Here is a 14,495-nt window from a genome sequence, read left to right on the forward strand (position 1 = left end):
CGGCGCCGGCGCCGCGCGGAGGGGCACCCGCTGATGGGAGGCGGCCGGTGCCCTCGTCCGTCCCTTTGCAGGCGCCGGGGCGGCTCCGCCGGGAACGGCTGAGCAGGGCTTATCTTCCCGCTCTCCTCTGCGCTGGGCCCTGCCGACGCGGCGGGCGGGCGGACGAACGAATTCTCGCAGCCCTGTAACGGACGGCAGAACTGGGATGTCAATCAGCGAGGGCTCGAACCTGCTTTCGTGTTTGTCTATTGTTTGAAGCGGCGGGACATTAGTTTTCAAGTTCCTAATTGTACATTTTGTTCTTGAGATAAAAGCAATAAAGACACAAACGGAAAACAACTCGGGAGATTTGATTTGGTTTAAGGTGGTGACTACATAGCCTTAGCATTTCCTATAGCGCCATGAACTGCTGCCCGTGGCTTTAAAAAATAAACTCTTTCCAGTATTTTAGGCAAAGGGCTTTTAGTGGCTTCTACGAAGTAAGTGTTTATTTCGGCACTAAGAGAAACGCTGCGAACCTTTTCTCTCCTTCCATTTAGAAAAAAAGGCTTTTTAAAGATGTTATCTTACTTTTGGGAGGTGGGTGCCTAACCCGTGCAGGATGAGGCTCGCTCTGAAAATGGAGCTGGAGCTGTGACTGGAGCACGCTCTGGCCTTACCGCGACGGGACGGCTCACGCCACAGAAAGCTGAGTGCATGCTCCCAAGTTTTGTAGGGCCAAGTCCTAAGTTAATCAAACCACTTCCAAAAGACTCGCCCACTGAAGTGCTTCAGTGAAAAGAGGGCACACTCTGGGTATTAGCCACATTGCTCTGGTCCATAGTTTTATTATGTTGATTACTTTACTCTTTAGATATTAGACTAGAGCAAAAGTTCCATGACTAATCAGATACATCAGCTTCCAGTGAAAGGACAGGAGGTGAGAAAAAATTCCAGACCAAAATTGGAGTATTTAGCACTCGCTTTGCAAACATTTCACGAGGCATAGATGACAGTAAAAGGCATGGTACTGGGGCCATAACTTTCTGCAGTTGTGCTTTTTATGTGCTACCAGCTGCTTTCGTGCTCCACACAATCTTCAGAAGTACTTAAATTCTCAAAAAGCGACAATAATTCAACGATCCAAATCAGTCCTCTACAAAGGAACGCCCTACCCAAAGCTCCCGTATGAGTTTTACATTTGTTCTCCTTTGAAAATAAACAAATTCATGTTCCAGGAAATAGCTGAAGCAAATTCCCAAGGCAGCAGTCCGAAATCGGGGGGGAAGAGCCAACTCCTCCACCATGGCGCGGAGAACGTGGCACTGCGGGGCAGAGCAAGCCCACCAGGACCTTCTCCCTCAGAGCAAACGGTGCCAGCCCTCTTCCTAGTACACGCTAGGGCAGCTTCAAAGCTCCAGTAACCTCTAGATTTAGTCAGCACCATCCCCGACTTTCTGGCACCTGACTGCTCCCAGAGTACCTGAATACCGTGGCTTGGCTGCCCTTTTCCCGCAGAGGCGCAGCGGCTGTGCTGAGTTTGGGAGGGGCTCATCCCCACGGGAGTTCTCCTACGTTGCGGTACAGCCTTCTGCCAAAGCTCCTCTGCCGGGCCCTGCCATGAAAACGTTTCTGCAGATTTTTTATTTGTTAATTGCTAGACGTAACTAAGCCTTAGATATATTTTTCTAATCTATCTACACATGCAGAAGGCGGAATGTGACTTTTTTTTATGCCCGCGTGCTTCATTGCCAGAGTCTACTGGTATTCACCAGAGGAGGCAGGAAGGAAAAGGCTGAGATCACAACAGGAAGGAGGGCGAAGATTTCAAGGTGTGGAGACGCACAAGAAGAAACTCCGGGGAGGGTGACCTGATAAAGAGTAGGGTAAAATAATCCCTCCCTTTCATCTGCCCCCCCCTCTTGTATAAGAATAGTTCTGGGAAGGGTAGGCAATGCCTGCGGGCTGGGGGGGAGGATAGGCTGGGAACAAAGATGAAAGACCATAGACCAAGATGAAGCATACGGCAGGGGAATGAAAGAGGATGGCAGGGATGCAAACAAAGAGAGGTGGAGATGGATCCCTAAAATAAGGGAGAAGGACCATGGGAAAGAAAAGTAGTTATTCGGGTTATTGGGAGAAAGATGGGGAACAAATAAAAAGGTTAAAGAAAAATACTAAGCAAAGAAAGTTCCAGCAAAGATGGAGGTGCCATTTTTGTACCATCTTACGCTGGATGAGAAAATGCCATCAATCCATACACTGAATTTGACAAGGAAGGAGACTATTTAACAAGGAAGGACTTCTATCTAGGGGTTTGAAACATCTGGCAGTGGATATATAATGATCACAGATGATCTCTTGCCAGTCTGGGAGAGGACATACATAACTCTTTTAGCCCACAGAGACTAATGGGACTAGTTTGTTTGTTTCTTTCTTTCCTTCCTTCCTTCTCTCAATCTTTTTCCTTTTTTCCTGTTTTTTTCTTTGTTCCTTCCTTTCCTTCCCTCCTTCCCCACCTCCCTTCTCCTTCCTTCCAACAGTTGTTTAAAACTCCATCTCTATTCTTGATATGAATTAGAAGAGCTAGAAATGCCATCTTATTCTATTAGCATTGGTAAAATGCATATATTTGTTGGTAGATACAAATTATTTTAATGAATGGTTTTGCTTGGTTTTAAACAAAGCAATAGCAGAACCGTGTTCCTGTCCTTTCAAATTCTTCCTTCGGGAGAACTTCTTCATCTCTTCATTAATAAATTGCTCACAAGCAGAGCTACCATCAACAGTACTGAAAATGCCAAATCAAATGTTGGTCACATGTTGGCCGAATCAACTGAAAATAATTATATTAAGTGAAAGAAACCTTGAATGATACTATTTTTTTTAATTCTTAATAAAGTTTTAAAAAATTAATTTCTGAAATGAGTAAGTTATATTTTTTTTAAGACTGTTGGGATTCCAGTGTATTCATGTATTCCCTTCAAAAAGGCTTTAAGGAAACAGCAAATGTCTATGTATATACATACACATATTGATATATCATGAGAGATATATACATGTCAATGTTTATGCATATATATGCCCTATATATATAGTACATTCAGTCAGATACAGATATATACCAAGTCCCATCTGTTAGCTGAAGGATCAGAATTTTAAATCATATTCCTCATACTGCCCTTTTAGGTCCTGAAAACAGGATGGCTTCCTCATGTTGAGAGAGAAAATTGTCTTAAAAGTCAACAGCTGAAGAAAAGCAAGTGCTTTACTCCTCCTGTAAATAACTGCTACTGAGAGATGTCTAAAAGAATTATTATTCTATTTTCTTGGTAGGAAACCTAAGGATAAAACTACTATTTAATCAGTACAGTTCAAACAATAACCCTAAATTGATTCAAAGGACACAGAAGGACAATCAGATGTGTGAATCCTTCTTTCTAACTGAAGGCACGTGTACCTATTACACTGCAAGTACAGGAAGTCTATTCTCTACTTTGTGTTGACTTAACTTTTTAAGAAATATTTTGACCACTTAAAGATGGGGAAAAAGGAAACTGCAGAACCACAGCCACTACAGAGACAACTTCCTGTGGGTTTTGTGGTGCATGTGGCTCAGAAAGAGAACAATTCATGTAAGATCTTTCAGAGATATCAGATGGTTTTGCTGCCCTATGAGGTAGTCCTGGGATAGTTAGCTATAAATGTGCCTATATATTATCAATGATATCAAGCAGTTTAGTCGATATTGTATGTTCTGTATTTGTAATTGCCACCTGATTTCAGCATTTCAGTAATGAAGAAAAAAGGGGAAGAGAAAATCAGAACTCACCATGTAAACCACAAGAGAAGAACGTCTCTGTTTCCACCTCAAGAAATAAGAAAGTGGTTTAAAGAAAGCTGTGGGAAATTCAGGTCCTTAAAATTACACAGAATTTCAGTGTCTTGCTGAATCAAGTCCCTAGGGAAAAAATTAATGTAGTAATGATGTCTAGTAATGATACTTATCTTCCTCCCACTTCCACGCAGTTAAAGCTTGCTTCCTGTACCTACTTCCTCCTTCAAAGGCTGTGTACCACTGTAGGTGCCTCTTCTAAAAACACTGCAGATAATTGCTCAATGTTCAGTGAACAGAGTCTTCCAGGAACTGATTGCCTCTTACATATTGGAACTGTTAGACAAAGACAAAATCCCAAACATCTGTACTTTATCTCTCATTAATAGGTTAAACCATACACCTCAAGTACGCACCAGAGGCTGAATATGCCCTGAATGGGAATAAACCCAACCTGTTTTGCCAGTCAGCCTGTCTTAAACTCCTGCTGTTCTAAACTCATTGTTATTTCTTGTTTAACACCTTAAAGAAAAAAGTATTAGGTTTAACACAGTGCAAGGTTTTTCTGTTCAGTCAGAATATCACTTCAATTTTTAAGCAAACAGCAAGTGTACAAACAGAATTAAAAGTAGGTTGCAGTGGCAAAGCAAGATTATTTGCAGCCTTAAAATACTTAAAGAATTTATCACAGTAGAGCTGAGGAGTAGTCTCTTTCGTTATTATTTTGGGATAGCCTTATAAAAAAGACAACTCTTGTCTCCTTGGTTTGGACCAGGTCTTAGAGAATCACTGTTATCTGTATAATTCTGTATAGTGACAAAATCTGAGACCACCGCTGAAGAAAATGTTATCCGTGAGTTTTAATCTTGGTTCACAACAGCAGAGCTAATTTATTACAGAAACATTATGTAAAACTATTCTACTTCCCATCTCAGACAGATGTTTTGTGGATGGGACTGTGTATTTAAATGCACTGCAGCTGATCAAGGCTGATTTTATTAAATGCTTCACTATAAGTAGCCACTGGATGTCGAAATGTCAGATATTCTGAATTGTTCTACTTTCTCCAGGTTTATTTGGTAGAGAGGGGACAGTAAAAATAATCAGACAGCTGTGGAACTTAAGCAGGTGTACATTCACTGCTAATGTGGTTCCAGTCTGATACACAGTTACACCACAGGCAAGCACCACACATGCTCCACTGATCTAGAATTCTTGGTTTTATTATTTTGCTTTCAGAGAGCATGACTAGCAGTTCATTCTTAAAAATGCTTGTCCAGACAACAAATAACATGTACCAAAGATTAACTGCACAGGTAACTTTGATAAGTAAAAGTGAAGAATGAACACACATCAGGATAAAGATCTTTGTTACTTACAAACTGTAAGTATTCTGGAAAGGCAGCCCAGGGACAGCTTAATAAAATTGATTGATTTAATTACCTTGCTGGCAAACAACTTTGCATTCAAAACCAGAAATTTTCCAGGAACCCTTGCACAGTGACAAAACTGTTCTCTGAAACCCAAACAGAAATCCCCATGTATAAGGACAAATCAAGCTGGGAAGGAAAGGGGGTTGCAGAAGTGTGGTTTTCCAACCCAGATAATTTGGAAATGTGAGATCACTTCTCCAGTTTCTTAAGCATAAGTATCGCAGTTGCAATGAGTACCACAGGAAATTATCGTGACTTATTTTTGTTAATGAGGAGGGCATGCATATAGAACATGAAACTGTGTACTGAAAATCATTATATTCAAGACAAAAACACATACTGAAAATCATTATACTGCTAACAAAGTTTATAGAGAATACTGCAAAAGCATGAGCTCATTTGCTTCTTAATTCTTCATATAAGACAGACTTCCTTGCATAATTGCAAAAATGTAGAAACTTAAAATACTGGAATTTATAAACTGTAATCCATTTTTATTACCACTCAGCTTTTGACTTTTAGAATCTCAAGATTTATTTTTATCCTCTAGCCTTTCTTATTACAACTGGTACAAGACTCCATTTATTCTTTTAAAATTCATATGCACAAGTCCGTCAAGTCAAGGGACTAACAGTGTACTTAGAAGTAGGAAGACCAGATTACACCCAGTTAATTCCAGTGTAATCTTTACCTTAGTTGGTAGCTCTGTCCTAGTAGCACCTGCTTTGTAAGAGTGACTTCAGTAAGGTTTAGAGGAGGTAAGTAAGGGGATTAAGCTCCTGATGGTCACGCCCATAGGTTTATGAACCCTTTCCACCTTAGTATTTGCTTTTGTTTCTACCTCCAGATATTAAAAACAACTAAAAGAAAAGCACTTTAAAAAGATGGCTGTTTGTGTCAGTGGAAGAAACTCAAGTTATCTTATTTGTACACCCTGCAGCTTTCTGAACTATATATTATTAGATTATTATATTGCACAGTGGTGTCACCACTGGTCTGCGATGGTTTTTTTGGGGGACTCCCTTTCAAAACCGTTATCATTCAAAAATATATTAAGCCTGAGACATGAATGTGTCAAATCTTGTTTTGCTATAAAATACTACAGTAGAACATAATTTTATGAGTTTTAACTCCATGTTTCAATAATTCAGCCTCCACCCTCAACAGATCTTACTTAAGACAAATTTATTGAGCATCACATACTTCCCATCTTAAAGTTAAGAGTGCTTTTCAGTCACTTTTATTCTGTACCAACTAAGGAGACATCTGGTTATCCATGATATTACATATTCTATTCTAGCTGTGTCTGCAATCAATAGCAAAATTTAGCTCCCAGGGACAACATGTGGTTTTGCAGTATGCCCTGGTGGAGTATTTAATCTGTAACTGTTACAATGTAGTTAATACTAATCTTTTTAATTACACAAATAAAACCCATTACAAGTTTTTAAAATAAGTTTAAAAGTTTTCATTTTATGTAACAGTTTCACAATCACAATATACAAGAGAGGATAATAGAATAGGAAGTGCTTAATGTGGGAGGATATTGCATTATTTCCTGACTGTTGTTGTCAGGAAAGAAAAAACATGTCACAGGTTAGCTTTCGGGCTTTGGTATGTCACAGCACATGAAATCTGTGCGCAATACACACTAACGTGATGGAAGCCCTACATTCCTCTAATGTTACTTGACCACTCGTTTCTGCTCTTGCACCGTGCCACCACCTCCATAGCTGCATCAAGCTAACTCTGTATGGGGATAACTAAACTGATAGTGGTTAAAAATTATCCTTGTAGCACAGAGGCAGGAATAAGAGGCCAAAGATGGGGACTTTTTAAGCTGGGTTTACTGATAAAGATAACATGATTATGTATCTACGGTTACATGGCATTCACCTACACTTCAAGCATGTAGATCTCCTCAGCTGCAGATTTCCAAACTCGTGGACAAAAGGTAAAGTACAGAGGTAAGAGGTACAAAGGTAAGGCACCCATACCTCATCTGAGCTAAGATTGCTTGCTTTACTGCTTGGATAATCACATTACATTTTTCAAGTGGTCCTGTAAGATATGCCACCATACGTGTGCAAGAAATCCTTAGATGCACATTTTTTTAGTTTGGAGATTTATATAGTATTGGCTGTATAGAGACTCAGTGAAGCCAGTTGTCACTGAATCGCTCAGAAGTCCTCAGGAAACATGCATGCTTTTTACACTTGGTCCCATTAACTGCAACCTGTAATACATTTTAGTTCAAGATTTACAGAGTAATATTGGATATGTTTAACACAGTAAACAAGAGGTTCAAAAACATGTGCAGTACTAAATGATAATTTTTTTATGAGTCATCACACTTCTTATACTGATACAGAGTCCAAACTTCACTTATTTCTCTCAGTTGATTAGATTCAGTCCAGCTCTCTAGGCATTTATACTGCAAACAGATCTGTAAACTGATTCACGATTGCCAAACCAGAAGTTCTTCAGAAGCATTCACAGGTGACATCTGTCTCCAGGAAGGGGGGGGGGGGCTTGATTCTGATCTTAGCTGAGTGCTGCTGATAACAACTGGTTGTGCATTTGCTTACTCAGAAAACATTAGCATTTGAGAAGATAAACGTACGTGACTAAGGATGTATCTTTACTTAAACTCCAACTTTAAATCTGAGAAATATGCAGTCAGAAATTTTCCTGACTCTGCTGCATTACAAGAGAAACCTTCCTTGTTGTACAGGATCACATGCCACAACTTACATTATAGTGATGCCAAGAGGCTCTAATCAGAATGATGCTTTAATCTAGCTAAACGTATACAGACAGGACAGAAAGATTCAAAGCAAAAATATTTACAGTGTAAAGCTAAGAGGGCAGACGCTGTATCTACCACACTTGGATGAGAGTTTCTCACGTCTACATTTCTACATTTTCGGTAGCATAGGCTTCACAGAAAAGTGTGCATTATATCAATTTCATTAGCTAAATTTTTTCTTTACACACCTGTCAGTTCAATCCAGTGTGCAAGCTGAAAAACTGTAACTGCCATATCTTTTTTTAAATGTGTGAGATTTTAATACTTGTGAAAAGTGCTAAAGCAAGAGCCTAGGGACTGAAATGGTTCTTGTTTTCAGACCAGGTAAAGCAAGGAGAAGCATTAAAGCAAGCTTCCCTGCGAAGACCAGTCAGTGTGGCTGTTTTCAGTCCCTTGATCCCTTTGCCTGAAAGCTTGTCCTTTATTTTCAATGCTATGCTTTGGTCTAATAAAAGATACAGCTTCTCCCCATAAATCTTGCTCCCTAACTAGCAAGTCTTTCTGAAAGCCCTTTCAAAACTGGAGAAGTCAATTTTTTGCCAAGCATGAGAACTTTCGTGAGCCATAGAACTCTTACTTCTTGTCTTGTTTTAATATGAGTAAATATTATAATTGACAAGATGCTTGATACTGAAGCGATTTATACAGCTTCTTATGATAAATCTAACAAGTGTTTTGAAGAAGGTCTTCCACAGATACTTTATTTAGACTTATTTTCCCATACTTTCCAAAAGCTTCTCATTAGAAGGGGCAGCCCTCAAAACAGACTTTTTTTTTTTGTCTCCCGAAGACCCGATTGTAAATATAGAGGTTGAAATAAGCCCTATGACTATTGCTTGGCTATGTGTCATACTGACATTTCTCAGAACATCAAATACCTGCATTGCTGCTTTTTAGACATGAGCTGCTGGACAAATAGATTTCATACTACTTCTAAATGCTTCTATCATGGTAGCCATACTCTATTTTCACAACTGGGCATCTCTTTGTTTTCTGAACAATATATGCCAAGACCATGCAAAAAACAGAGCAAGTCTAGCCACTAAGTCACCACAGAAATCATCCAAAAACATATTACTAGAAGAAACACCTTTTTTATACACTTTTCTTCCAGTACAGACTAGTTTTTCTTTCCAGCCTACTTCTTTCCGTTTCTATAACTGTGTCAGGGCCCTGGCTGCACTAATAGGCCTTAATGGACCTGCCAAATTGATTATGAAGATAATTAATTGTTTCTCTTTAAAAGCCCTGTAATCTGGAGGCAGCAACGAGGGTTGACAGAGATTTACACAGCAGAGGGGAGAAGGGGAGGTGGAGGCCTTTTTCCCCCATGAACACCAGAGTAGTTGCTGTAACTCACATGAAACCTCCTCTCTCTGTTCCCCAGCCAGAGCTGCATCATAAGCAGTTAACCCACTCATTATTCTTGGCACAGAAATATAGTAGAGGGGTAATCACTGAACGCTTAGATCATTTGGGAAAATCAGTGAAATAATCTCTATCTACATAAGCATATTCAACAAGGATTACAAATCATGTACAATGTTTATTATATCTGCAAAGGCATGGGATAATATAGCAGTTGTTGCCCTCGTTATATTAAAAACAACAAATAAATTCTGAGCTTTGCAGAATCTTTGCTCATATATATGCAGGGTCAGCTTTACCCATGCATGGTCATGAAAGGCCCAGAGCCAAGGGTGTGAACGGCGATGCCTCCCTCCAGCAGCACAAGCCCCATCTTGTACAATCTGCTAGTGAGAGGCAGAAGAGCAACAAGGTGAATGCGTCTTCAGAACATGCCATTGTGTTAGTACTTGATGATGCCACAACGCAAGTAATGAGATCTTATCAAAACGTGATTTAATGTCACGACTCGAGCTGGATGGTGAGCATGTGACCGTTGTTACTTGAATTACGACTTTTGAAATTAAAATTTCATTATGTATCACATTTAATTTAAAAATTAGTATTTTGTGTCTAGGTGAACAGATTAGATTGTGTAACTGAAGGCTATCTACATCGTAGCCTTCTTCATGCCACTGCAAAAATAATTCCAGTGGTCTCAAGGATAAGTTGACTGAGGTCTCCCAAACGTATGTGTTATACATGCAGATAAACTTCTTCTTGGTTTTTAAAAACAATTATTTTCTGTCTTCCCGCTTGTCCTGAAAGGGCATACACAGAGCTGACATGACCCTCCTCCAACTCCCCTTCCAAAAACCATGTCATGCCTCAACAGCGAGGATGGCCAGCACTCCACCAATACGCTACTGCGTGGCAGTCGGGGACAGAGAAAGGAACTGCCCCAGTGAGGAGTACACCTGGGTACAATCTGCTTTACCAGTATTCATGTTATTCTTTAGACAGTATGAAGAACAGTATCCTACAGCCCCAGCATGTTCTCTGTTTTTAAAGAGGCGGTTCTTGTATTTGAAACTGAAATGAATTCAGCCAACATAAGCACTCCTTCATTAAAAGGCTTGTTGAATCTAAAGAAACAGAGATGCTTTAAAAAGTCACGCACCTGACGTTGTTTGGGAGCAACTTCTTTGTTTATGCAGTGCGGGCAGTGAGCCGTGGGCTGCACGCCCTTACACAACCAGTCCCGCTGCTGCGCTGTCGGGGGGAGTCAGCTGAGAGACAGAGGGTGACGGTTCTGGTGTTCACCCACCTTCTGCCTTGACCGGGGAAAAGGCAGCCTTCACCTCCGGCCAAGGACTCCGCCAACACCCTCCCAGCGGAGCTGGTCCCAGAGAGGACGCCGTGAGTCAGTGCGCTGCTTCTGGAGGCACCTTCGCCGCGCACCCGCTCTGACCTGCTCCACTCCCTTCGCCGTGCTCCATCTGCCCGCCACAGCCCTCTTGCCCCGGGCCGGGCTTCTGCCGTGGAAACCTTCTCCAGGCTCCAGAGGAGCCCAACTTCCCTGCATTGCTAATATTTTTAGAAATGACCCTGTTGCTGCAACGCATTACGAGTGAAACAAATGCACCATTATATAGCATTATTACAATTATATTGCCGTCTTTGCCTCGGAGAGACAGAAGCACAGCAGCTACTCAAGATTCTGCCACGTTAAGGGGCAGAAGACGGCACACAGCTGGACACCGAGTGCATTGTATCTTGCATAAAAACAGAGGTGTAACAGAGCACTTGGACTGAGGATATCCCCTTATCCCATCAAAAAGTTATGCATATATAAATCTTGAATGACTTGCAGCATGAAAACAAATTGCTAGGCCGCCAGCTGAGATTTCAACTCGTTTTGAGCCTCTAATTATGCCCGAACAGCTCTTGAAAACACAGAAATCTGTTTCTGACTGCATAGCAAAGCATGGAATGGGCAAGACAAATATTGTAGTAACCTTCATAAGCAATCTGACAGTTACCGTGGAAACCCTCCTCTGGCCTTTCTCCTCTCTGAGGAAGTCGGTACTGATTATGAAAACATATTTAATGATACAATGCTCCAGAAATTGACCTTTTTTTTTCTATTTTTAACATTTATTTCAATATTTTAAACAAATATTTAATTTGTGATGTTATCTTTCCATTTCCATTCTCTGCTATATGGAAGAAGTATTTAATAGACATACTTTGATGTAAGCACAGATTCTCAGACAGATAATTTTCTTCTGAACAAACTTGTTTCTGTAAATATAAATGCAATGCAAACGTAACTGGCACAGTCCTGTCTGTGGTAACAGCTGTGATTAAATCATACCTGCTTCTATTGTCGGGGATGTTTATTAACCTCCACTTTGCAACGAAAGGGCAAACAACTATGACTACACCCATATTTTAGCAGCAGCAGGATACAGATGTTAAATTCTGGACTGTACTAGCCTCACATCCCTCCAGCTCTGTAAATGGCTTCAAAGCCAGTCTTTTTCATTTTTTCTTCTCTAGTTTTGGGGTTTCTTTATTAGAGATCATTTACTAGGCTCTTCATTTTTGCTATGTTACATACCTAAAGAAAAAAAAGTGTAAAATACATAGCAAGAAGCTTACTGCTTTTCAACATTCCTTTTCCAAGCATTTTCTGGGACCTCTTCAGAAGAAAGTACTCATTGTTGACAGAGAATTCTCTTGTATGACCTTAGTATTGTCACCTCTCCCTCACGGAGGAGGACCACTGAGGCACAAACAGCACAAACACCTGGGTTTTACCACCCAGCTGCCACAGGCATGCTCGGTGACCTTGGCTTAGTCACTTCACTTCTCTGTACATCAGTAAAACATCAATGGGGGCTATATGGACAAATTAATAACTTGAAGCAGCTTTTTATGTGCTTTAGAAATTAACTGGTGGTACATAAGTACACAGTACTGCTGTAAAACTGTAATTGAAAAAGACAAAATTAAGCCAAATATTGGTAGCCATTCTTAAAAACTCATGCAACGTGCACATTCAGCCGTTAATATTTTCATTTCATTTTTTCTCTCCTGACTGAGTGTCTTACAAGTGCCTGTTAACTTCAGCAAGGTAGCTTATTATAGCTTACTAGGTACTGGCAAAGTATGGGAATTTGACAGATTGTTCTTAACAGAAAAGGCCACCTGTTGTCACTTTCTTCTACAGCATGACGTTTTTGCAGATGCAGACAGCCGGGTCTCTTTTGAAAGCTACATTACACTGCAAAGTGCAAACTTATTTTTAAATTCTTATCTTTTAATTTCTTCTGTCACCTCAATTTCCCCTGCAGCATTACAGCTGTGTAACCTCTACCCTTGGAGGTTTTCAAGATCAGACTGGCTACAGCCCTGAACAACCTGGTCTGGCCTCAGACCTGACCCTGCTTTGAGAGGAGGTGGGAGCCCTCGTTAGGTCCCTTCTAACCCAAATTATTCCACTATCCTATGATTACTGCTTCTCCCTAGTGAAAATTAGAATTTCTCAGGGTTTTCACTTCTGTATTAGCTTGTTTTTACAACGGAATATTACTTTCATGTTCTGAACGTTTTCAACCTCCCTAACTAGCTTCCTGAAGTATTTTCCACCTCCAGAGGAGGTCACTTTTTCAAGCTTCTTAAGTAATAGCAGTGAGCTTTATTATACCTTTTCCCCCCCTTTCTACTGCCTGACAGGAGACATTACTGCCATTTAACAAACAGTATGCTTTTACTTTTTTTGTTCCTTATTCCTTTCTCAGAGAGATACTATAAAAGTTATAAAAAGCAGGTCAGCTCTGCATGCACCTATATGAGAATTTCTCCTGTCTTTAAAAGCTAATGTGAAAACAAAATAATTTCATACAAAACTTAGTAAAATGACTGCTGGAGTCAGGAACCAAAAGAGAGAAGCTAGAAAATGATCAACTAATACACAGTTGTTTTTACTTCCACCTTATCTATACTCACATTTTTCAGCAAATTTCTGTGGTTATTTTATCTCCTTTAAGCAGCATTCAATATGCAAACATAAATAATTTCAGTATTTTTGCTTTTATGGATTAAGATCTGTAATGCTAGACCAAAATATCTTTTTTTTTTTTTCCCCCCTTGCAAATATAAGCTGGTATAAATGGCTCCAGTGAGTAATTTTCCTTAAGGGCCACTACGTAAGTCTGGCATATTTTCTGACTATCCACATTACTGAAGGTTGCTTACAGCTTTGAGCAAAACTGTGAGAGTACTGCCATCCTCATGATCAGGCATCCAAGGAGACAACTCTTTTGATAAGTTACAGAAAAAAGGACTCTCTGTTTGCACGAACACTTGTACACTTCTCAGTTTCTTGCCAAAGCCTGTCCACACTTAAAGCTCCTGGTGGATTCCAGATATGCAAGCACAGCAATCCACCCATGATCAGTGAGTCACTGTGGCATGATTATCCCATGATTAAACCACTCTTGCTTCCTTTTGCTGTGGCCACTCCACATTGGAGCCTTTCCAAATAAGTCCACATCCTCCTGCTCAGAGATCTGTCGATCTCTTCAGTACACCATGTTTGAGATTGTAGTAGCAAGGACGGTAGAACTGAGCACTACTGGAAGGCAATAAATCACGATGCCGAACTTAATAATTTCTATGATTATCTGTTCATCCTCTTACCCAGTTCATCCAGGACAATCAGCACCATTTTCCAGTTGTGACAAGCCACATACAGGAATCACTGTTAAGCCATTTTGGTGTCATGATAATGACTACAAAGAAGCCGCTGCACATCTCAAAGATCGTAGGGAATACAGGAGAATCAGCAAAAAGGTGATGCTAAAATGAGGGGCTGGAAGGTGGGAAATGGTTGTTTTGGGGACTGGAACATACCCAGATCTACTTTCATCTGCGTAAACTTAATCCACAGATCAAACTGAATCCAGTACAGTAATAAAAGTGGCAACAACAAAATACAGGCACAAGATGAGTTTTCTGGAAGAAGACTCAAACAACTGAAATAATCACATAAACAGTCTCTAAAACTCAGCCCCCTATAGTGCTA

At 40.3% G+C, this 14,495-nt stretch overlaps 1 protein-coding gene across 1 annotated transcript in view; it reads right to left on the bottom strand.

Moving 5' to 3' along the window:
* Window positions 1–14,495, bottom strand: part of TJP1 (tight junction protein 1) — a 165,758-nt gene that overhangs the window by 74,910 nt on the left and 76,353 nt on the right. The gene's annotated exons all lie outside the window — the stretch shown is intronic.

Source organism: Haliaeetus leucocephalus, unplaced genomic scaffold (genome assembly GCF_000737465.1).
Source record: "Haliaeetus leucocephalus isolate CR32 unplaced genomic scaffold, Haliaeetus_leucocephalus-4.0 Scaffold339, whole genome shotgun sequence".
In the NCBI taxonomy this organism is placed as follows: domain Eukaryota; kingdom Metazoa; phylum Chordata; class Aves; order Accipitriformes; family Accipitridae; genus Haliaeetus; species Haliaeetus leucocephalus.